The following is a 6,653-nucleotide window of genomic DNA, read 5'->3' as shown; positions in this document are numbered from 1 at the left end:
TGGTGATGTGGTCCATCTGAAACCAGGCGGTCCGACTATTAAACAGGTTTTCTTTCATATTTAGTGGCCTCATATCTTCCTGACAGCAAAACAAATATGTTCTGTCTCCTTTCTGATCGTCAGTCTCAGGTGTGGTCATACCTGCATTGTTACAGGATCAACGATGAACACCTTTGTGACGGTGAGTGAAATTCCTTCATGTTTGTTGCCTGGAACGAACAAAAGGACAACGTTCCTCAGAAAGCAGGCGGAGGAACTTCTGCTCAGATATTTACTCTGACGCACATCTGGATGGACGTATTTAAAGGGTGAGGATCAGCTGAGAAGCAGCAGGATTGGGTCGGTGTCTGACAAGCATTGATTTTACCTGGAGATCACAGGTGAGAACGCACCTTTACACATTTCATGTAAAGGAAACAGAATTAGATCTCAGAGATGCAATAACTGTTGGTTATTGTGATAAAGCAGAAGAGAAGCTGCTACAGCTTGTTCCGTTGGTTCTGATGGGTCAGGAGGAGCTGCTGGTTGGTTCAGATTCTTAGAAAACTGAAATTTGTTTAATTTAATGTTGAGGTGGTTCTGCTACGTCATATTGATGTCATCTGGATAATTTATTTAAAGCAGGTTTGTTTACTCCATGCTCTCAATGAGAAAGAACCTCATAAAGTTTAACATTAATTCTGTTAAACATCCATCTAAACATATTTTCTGTCGTTTGTGGGACCGTCTGAATGACCCTGTTAGTGATTTAGTGGAGAAACTGAAAGGAAATCTTTTTAAGAACTCTGGGCAGAAAAAAATGAAATTTGGAATTTAATTTTATGACTTTTCTTGTTGTTTTATCTGCACTTCCCTTCATCATCAAACATCTAAAACATTAGATGTAATCTGTAAATTCATGTAATCTGTAAATTTGTTCTAAAGTATGCAAATGAAGGAATCAGGACAAGAGCTGGAGCTAGTGGGAACTGTAGGATTAAAAGATGTCGGACATCTATGGGTCAGTCCGCCTTCTCAGTGAAAGCATCACATTTATGGAACTCTTTGCCTCTGGAGCTTAAGTTACAGACTGATGTTCGACTTTTCTCCACAAGATTGAAAAAATGGCTCAAAGACAATCAAAAGTGTGAGCACTAAACTGGCTTGTACTGTATTGTTTGTTTTAACTTCTCTTGTTTTTTATGCATTTGTGTGTCGTTACTAACCTCCCTCCCCCTTAATGCTTACACCTTTTAAAAGTCTAACCAGGGACGAAGGCTGCAAATTAGCCCATGGCTACAAGCCTTATGTACTTGGACATCGGCCACCTGTTTGGTTGCAATGTTTAATTGTACTGTCCCTGTCAAATAAAAAAAAAAAAAAAAAAAAAGAAACAATCATATCCATGACAGAGATTTATAGCCATCATAAAGGATGCAGTGAATGTGGAATGTCACATTTTCTGAAACAGTCCATTTACTTAAAATTGAACTTTAATATTTTATTAAATTGGAGTTTTTAGATTGTTTAGTATTATTTATGATAGATCTCTATTATACATTGTTATTTTTATGGTGGCCATCTTGGACAGGTCTCCTCTTGTTAAATGCATTTATGTCAATGGGACTTCCTGTTTAAAAAAATAAAAACGAATTAATGAATGAGTTTTGAATTAAAGTTGTGATTAATTAATTAAAAAGCTTTTACATTATTAATAGTTTCTATCAGTTTCTGTCATGACTCATATTAAACATCCTCAAAGACATGTTGAGCATTTCTTTATTAACACGTGACTTTAAAGGCATTTATTCATCACTTGTGATTTCCAAAAACACCCTGAAGAACCGGTCTGAGGTAAATGAGAACAGACCAGTTACCAGGAAACTGAGTTAGGAATTAAGCATAACGATTAAACTGTGCCATGCATCGAGGTGAGCCATGCGTCGGACTCACCTAGACGCACCGCTCTGGCTCTGGAACCAGTCTCCTTGAGAGGGGCTGGACATTCTTCCACTGCGGAGTTGCCCCTGGTGAGAGGCGCCGAGCTGGGGTTGGCATACTGGTTGCCCCCCATCTCGGTGCCTGCATGTTGGGGTTCTCCCCGGTGAACGAGAGGGTGGCCTCCCTCCGCATTCGTGTGGGGGGACGGGTTCTGACTGTTGTTTGCGCTTATGCGCCAAACAGCAGTTCAGATTACCCACCCTTTTTGGAGTCCTTGGAGGGGGAACTGGAGAGTGCCCCTCCTGGGGACTCCCTCGTTTTGCTGGGGGACTTCAACATCTCACGTGGGCAATGACAGTGAGACCTGGAGGGGCGTGGTTGGGAGGAATGGCCCACCTGATCTGAACTCGAGTGGTGTTCTGTTGTTGGACTTCTGTGCTCGTCATGGATTGTCCATCACAAACACCATGTTCAAGCATAAGGGTGTCCATATGTGCTCTTGGCACCAGGACACCCTAGGTCGCAGTTCAATGATCGACGCCTCTATTGCTGAGGCGGCCAGTCAGAGCTGTGGCCGCAAGGTTGTCGGTGCATGTCGCGGCGGCAACCCTTGAACCCGCTGGTGGACACCAGCGGTGAGGGAAGCCGTCAAGCTGAAGAAGGAGTCCTACCGGGCTTTTTTGGCCTGTGGGACTCCGGAAGCAGCTGATGTGTACCGGCAGTCGAAGCGGCAGGCGGCTCGGCTGGTCGCCGAGGCAAAAACTCGGGCGTGGGAAGAGTTCGGAGAGGCCATGGAGAAAGACTTCCGTACGGCTTCCAAGCGATTCTGGTCCATTATCCGGTGTCTCAGGAGGGGGAAGCAGTGCAGCACCAACACTGTTTACAGTGGGGGTGGTGTGCTGCTGACCTCGACTCGGGACGTCGTGCGTCGGTGGGCGGAATACTTCGAAGACCTCCTTAATCCCACCAACACGTCTTCCATTGTGGAAGCAGATCCTGAGGACTCTGGGTCGGGTTCTCCCATCTCTGGTGCTGAGGTTGCCGAGGTTGTTAAAAAGCTCCTCGGTGGCAAGGCTCCGGGGGTGGATGAGATTCGCCCTGAGTACCTTAAGGCTCTGGATGTTGTGGGGCTGTGTTGGTTAACGCGGCTCTGCAGCATTGCGTGGACATCGGGGGCAGTTCCCCTGGATTGGCAGACTGGGGTGGTGGTCCCCCTATTTAAAAAGGGGGACCGGAGGGTGTGTTCCAACTACAGAGGAATCACACTCTTAAGCCTCCCTGGTAAGGTCTATTCAGGGGTTCTGGAAAGGAGGGTCCGTCGGATAGTCGAATCTTGGATTCAGGAAGAGCAGTGTGGTTTTGGTCCTGGCCGTGGAACACTGGACCAGCTCTACACCCTCAACAGGATTCTGGAGGGGGCATGGGAGTTTGCCCAACCAGTCTACATGTGCTTTGTGGATCTGGAGAAGGCATTCGACCGTGTCCACGGGGGATCCTGTGGGGGGTACTCCGGGAGTATGGAGTACCGGACCCTTTAATAAGGGCTGTCAGGTCTCTGTACGACCGGTGTCAGAGTCTGGTCCGCATTGCCGGCAGTAAGTTGGACTCGTTTCCGGTGAGAGTTGGACTCCCCCAAAGTTGCCCTTTGTCCCCGATTCTGTTCATAACTTTTATGGACAGAATTTCTAGGCGCAGCCAAGGTGTTGAGTGGATCCGTTTTGTTGGCCTTAGGATTGCGTCTCTGCTATTCGCAGATGATGTGGTTCTATTGGCTTCATCAGGGCATGATCTACAGCTCTCACTGGAGCGGTTCGCAGCCGAGTGCGAAGCGGCCGGGACGAGAATCAGTGCCTCCAAATCCGAGACCATGGTCTTGAACCGGAAAAGGGTAGAGTGCCTTCTCCGGGTTGGGGAGAATGTGCTGCCCCTAGTGGAGGAGTTCAAGTATCTTGGGGTCTTGTTCAGGAATGAGGGGAAGATGGAGCGGGAGATCGACAGGTGGATTGGTGCAGCGTCTGCTGTGAAGCGGGCGTTGTACCGATCCGTTGTGGTGAAGAGAGAGCTGAGCCAAAAGGCCAAGCTCTCGATTTACCGGTCGATCTACGTTCCTACCCTCATCTATGGTCACGAGCTTTGGGTCGTGACCGAAAGAACGAGATCCCGGATACAAGCGGCTGAAATGAGTTTTCTCCGTAGTGTGTCTGGGCTCTCCCTTAGAGATAGGGTGAGGAGCTCAGTCATCCGGGGAGGACTCAGAGTAGAGCCGCTGCTCCTCCACGTCGAGAGGAGCCAGGTGAGGTGGCTCGGGCATCTGGTTAGGATGCCTCCTGGACGCCTCCCTGGTGAGGTGTTCCAGGCACGTCCCACCGGAACACCTCACCCTACTGAAGCTGCTACCCCCGCGATCCGACCCCGGATAAGTAGAAGAAAACGGACGGGCGGACGGATTAAACTGTGACTCTGATTGGTTTTCATTTCAGCGACTGTGACCAACATCAGAGCAGATTCTTCTGGTTCCTCCATCCTGAAGGTTAGAAGTTGAGCCGACTGCAGGATTGAAGCAGATCTACACCAGAGGTTGCAGCGTCTCCCTGTGAGCTTTTAATAGGAAAATATTTTATTGTGTGTATTTTACTGATTCTAGTAGATCTAACCTGACAGCATTGGCTGTAGGAGATCACCTGTCCTGGTAATCTCCAGTCAGTCAGGAGCTTGTTGGCATTCCTGGGTCTTTTTGTGTCTCTGAAGGTCTGAAGCTGCTGATAGAGGAGGACAACGCTGACTGAGTGTGAGGACATCGACTGTAATCAGCATGGCAACGTCATCACCAGAACCCAATGAAAAATGTTCAATGGGTCTTTTGAACATAAATGGCCTTAGAAGCAAAATGACTGAGGTTAGAGATATGATTAAAAGCCACAGGCTCCATGTTCTGGCTCTGTGTGAAACTAAAATAGACTCTAAAGTTAAAGACAGTGAAGTTTACATACCAGGTTTCAGGATGTGGAGGAAGGACAGGACCAATAAGGGAGGTGGTGTTGCTCTGTATGTTAAGGATCATATTCAAACTGAAAAAAGGTCCGACCTGATGGAGACTGAAGCTGAGATCATTTGGGTTGAGATGAAGCTTCCTGGCAGATCAGTCTTAGTGGGAAGTTGCTACAGACCGCCAAAAAATGATGTAGCTCTAATTGAAATCTATCACACCATGACTTTGGCGTCAAAGGAGAAGAAAGAAATTTTTCTGATGGGCGACTTTAAGTTTGACTGGAGTGATGAGCTGGTGGAAAATCCTCCCAAAGCTATATCTGTACTGGGCTTAACTCAGATTGTAAATGTTGGTACCAGGTTGGATCAATGCATTGATCACATTTATACTAATGTTCCAGGCTTGTGCTCAAACCCAATATCCACTGAAAAAGATTTCTCTGACCATAACCTCATTACCTTCAACAGAATGGATGTGGATTTGACTTCAGCAATGGAATTATTGACTGTATGACTTTAGACTTGAGTTGAAAAAGTCTTCAGAGACTTGTGACTTGACTTGGACTTTAACACCAATGACTTGAAACTTGAATTGGACTTAAAGCTGCTTGCTTGAACACTTGATATTTTACCCAAAATCTAAAGTTTAAAAAGTACGCACAATTAATTAATTTCACTCAATCATTATCTACAAATGCAGACCGTCTCTCTCTATTCCCACTCTGTACATATGTCTGCGTGTCAAATTAACCAGATTTTAAAAAAGGAAAAGAAAAAGAGCTAAGGACAAAGATGCTCCCAGGAATAATTTTATTTTGGTCTGAAAATGAAGTTGTGCTGCATTTTTATCTGAATATTCTGGAAAAATATGGTTCAAAGGACGAATGTTGTTGCTGCCAAGTTTTATTTTACTATTTTGTCAGGTCAGTTTCACTGGTTTCATCATGTTTTGAGATAAATACTGATTTAAAAAGAACACATGCTCTATTATTTACATTTAACTTGTATTTCAAAATTATTAAAAACTCAAAAGGACTTGAAATTAGAAGTTTCAGACTCGGGACTTGACTTGAGAAATATTTTTTAATTTGAAACCTGACTTGGACTTGGCTGCCTATACTTAAAAACTTGACTTGGGACTTGAGGATAAAAACTTGAGATTCACTTGGGATCTGCAAAACAGTGACTTAAAAAATAAATATTCCTCAAAGGATCAGAAGGTCAATCAAAGAGTTTGATCAAAACCAGTTTAAAGAAGACATGAAGGCAGTTCAATGGAGGGATGTGCTGACAGAGACTAATCCTACAAAAGCTCTGTCCTCATTTACTGAGAAGTTTCTTTCAAACACGCTCTGCTACAGATCCAAAATGTTCATGATTTAATCTTTGATAGAATTGTCTTTAAACAGGCAAAAACGCACATTTCAGTGTCACATGATGAAGAAATCAAGCAAATAAAAGCTAATTGGATAGAAACTGAACAAAATAATTAAAAAGGTTCAAGCTGTGTTCCTGGATTTCAGTTCTTCCTTTACCACCATCAGTCGTGATGTGCTTTTGGAAAAACTGACAACTTCTGGTTTCTGGGGTTCAGATTCCAAACAAATCAAGAATCAAGGTAGATTCAAGCTAATTAAAAACAATCAACAAAATTAGGAGAGGATTTCTTTCTCCACTGACAGAAACTATCTGAAATCATCTAAAAAACTCACCTCTGCACGCTTTATTTGCTTCGCTAGTTTTGA

The 6,653-nt window shown here is 44.6% G+C and overlaps 1 long non-coding RNA gene across 1 annotated transcript; it reads left to right on the top strand.

The window, feature by feature from the left end:
* The first annotated feature begins 294 nt into the window (after nucleotides 1-294).
* Nucleotides 295-4,810, top strand: LOC118559886. The gene is made up of 3 exons (XR_004928997.1): nucleotides 295-380; nucleotides 4,401-4,513; nucleotides 4,669-4,810. It is a non-coding gene; the product is annotated as an uncharacterized LOC118559886 (long non-coding RNA).
* The last annotated feature ends 1,843 nt before the right edge of the window (nucleotides 4,811-6,653 follow it).

This window comes from Fundulus heteroclitus, unplaced genomic scaffold (assembly GCF_011125445.2).
Source record: "Fundulus heteroclitus isolate FHET01 unplaced genomic scaffold, MU-UCD_Fhet_4.1 scaffold_36, whole genome shotgun sequence".
NCBI lineage: Eukaryota > Metazoa > Chordata > Actinopteri > Cyprinodontiformes > Fundulidae > Fundulus > Fundulus heteroclitus.
Note: the sequence above shows the minus strand (reverse complement) of the source record. Positions and strands in the feature narration are given on the sequence as shown.